The sequence below is a fragment of the Chiloscyllium plagiosum genome, chromosome 32 (assembly GCF_004010195.1).
Source record: "Chiloscyllium plagiosum isolate BGI_BamShark_2017 chromosome 32, ASM401019v2, whole genome shotgun sequence".
NCBI lineage: Eukaryota > Metazoa > Chordata > Chondrichthyes > Orectolobiformes > Hemiscylliidae > Chiloscyllium > Chiloscyllium plagiosum.
The window spans coordinates 38033486-38036303 of NC_057741.1; positions in this window are offsets into that span (position 1 = coordinate 38033486).

Genomic DNA, 2818 nt, shown 5'->3' on the forward strand with positions numbered 1-2818 from the left:
TTAAAAGGGTCAGTAGCAACATGGATACAGAAATGCTGAGTTATCAAAAGTAGTGAGTGATGGTTAATGGGGATATTTCAGTTTGGGGGGAAGGTTTGTGCTAGTGGGACTAATATTGGGACTCTTGCTTTTCCTGAAAAATAACTAATTATCTAGATCTTATTGGAGGAGTTTAAGAACTCACTTCAAGAGATGGTAAGAATTCACGTGGAAGAACAGAAAGTGAGAAGGGCAGCAGAATTAGCAGATGAATATATGTTGGTGCACAAGACAAGCTTCCAGCCAGAATTTCATCCTGTGAGGAATTGAAGTTGGGAGAAGGGGAGGTCCTACACTATGAAACCAAGAGTAGAGAGCACCAGTAAGTGTTTACCACAGGATAAAAAAGAAGCCCAAGAAGGTGGAAAGGAGGTGAAAAGCCTCTGGTGTTTTCACTGTAATGGAGTGGGACACAGAAAATTTCAGTGCTAATGGTTTCAAAAGGGCATTGGGAAAAGATGTTTTCTCTGCCAGATGGTGGAACACATAAAGTCACAGCGCTGGCCATTAAAGAAAGGTGCTGTGGGAAAAGATGTGGTAAAAGAAGCTAAGCCAGTGACATTAGTGAAGGTGGTAAAGAAGACCCCAAAAGAGCTGAGGAGCTGCAGGAGAGTGCACAGCTGAGGCAGGGGTTGGGTATAGAGTTAGTACCTGCCTCTGTGGGTAAAGTTGACTCAGAAAGAACAGGGGGAGAAGGACAAGAAGTTATAATTTTGAGAGATATAGGATCTAACCAGTCGCTGATAATAAGAGATGAGTTAATATGCATGCTTTCTGATCTGTTACCCAAGAGTGTGGTAATTTGTGGGATAGATGGACAGAAATTTAGCGTTCCCCAATGTAAGATCAGGTTGGAGAGCCAACTCAAGACTGGGGAAATTACAGTGGGAGTGATTGACAAAGTGTCAGTTCCAGGAATTCAGTTTGTTCTTGGGAATTATTTGGCAGGATCCAAGATGGGAGTGACACCCTTTGTTGTGGAGAAGCCCAAGGAAGACCAGAGAACTGAGGAGTTAAAACAGAAATATACTGGTATTTTCCAAGACTGTGTGGTAACCAGATCCCACTATCATAAGTGACAGCATGAAGCGAAAAGTAAAGAGAAAGATGGAGGAGTTGAGGTTCAGTTAGCGGACACTCTGTTTGATGTAATTGTGCATGAAAGCCCTGAACAGGCAGATGGTCAGACAGAAGTGTTTACTCCTGAAAGACTAAAGGACTTGCAACAGCAAGACAAGACAATAAAAGATATATGTGTGTATGCATACTCCGAAAAGGAGACAGAGAATATTCCTGAGGGTCATTACCTGAAAAATAGAATCCTAAGACGGAAATAGACACCACCGCAGGTTAGTGCGGAGGAGAAATGGGCTGAAGTGCACCAGATTGTGTTGCCGATAGCATACAGACAGGAAGTGTTACGGGTAGCACATGAACTACCTGTAGGAGGTAACCTAGGGGTATGAAAGACTCAGACTAAGCTACAAAAACATTTTTATTAGCCTGGAATGCACAAGGATGTGGTTAACTTTTGCCATACGTGTCATATGGTAGGTAAGCCACAGGTGGTAATAAAATCAGCACCTTTGTTGCCAATTCCCACATTTGAAGAACCTTTCACACAAGTTATGATTGATTGTGTAGGTCCCCTCCTGAGAACTAACAGTGGGAGTCAGTATTTGTTAACCATAATGGATGTGTCTACCACAATTCCGGAGGCAATTCCATTACAGAGTATCAAGGCAAAAACGATAGTAGAGGAATCTGTAGCTTTCTTCACATGGTATGGGCTCCCCAGAGCGATTCAGTTGGACCAACGGTCAAATTTTACTGCTAGGCTGTTTAAGGAGGTTATGGATAGCTTAGGTATACTGTACTTTAAATCTAGTGCATATCATCCTGAATCCCAGGGAGCTTTAGAAAGGTGGCATCAGACCTTGAAGACCATGTTGAGAGCATACTGTCAGGATTACCGCAATGATTGGGATAAAGGTATCCCATTCGTATTGCTTGCCATTCGAGATGCTCCAAATGATCTACTCAGTTCACTCCCTTCCAGTTAATATTTGGGCATGAAGTGAGAGGTACTTTAAAATTAATTAAAGAAAAATTGACAGGACTAAAGTCAGAGATCTCATACTTAGATTATGTATTGGAGGTGAGGGAGTGATTAAATCGAATAGGTGAGTAAGCTCAGCAGCGTATCCCATTCGTATTGCTTGCCATTCAAGATGCTCCAAATGAATCTACTCAGTTCACTCCCTTCCAGTTAATATTTGGGCATGAAGTGAGAGGTCCTTTAAAATTAATTAAAGAAAAATTGACAGGACCAAAGTCAGAGATCTCATACTTAGATTATGTATTGGAGGTGAGGGAGTGATTAAATCGAATAGGTGAGTAAGCTCAGCAGCACCTAAAGAGGACACAGTATAGAATAAAACACGTGGTAGATAAAAGCTCTAAGACTCTGACGTTTTCCCGAGGAGATGACGTGTTACTACTGTTAGCAGTGATAGGAGATCCATTCAAAGCTAGGTTTAGTAGTCCCCAATTTCTCAAATTGAGAAAACGTTGAGTCAGGTGAAGTATCTAGGCTGAAAATGTGTTGCTGGAAAAGCGCAGCAGGTCAGGCAGCATCCAAGGAGTAGGAGAATCGACGTTTCGGGCATGGGTCCTTCTTCAGGAATGAGGAAAGTGTGTCCAGCAGGCTAAGATAAAAGGTAGGGAGGAGGGACTTGGGGGAGGGGTGTTGGAAATGCGATAGGTGGAAGGAGATCAA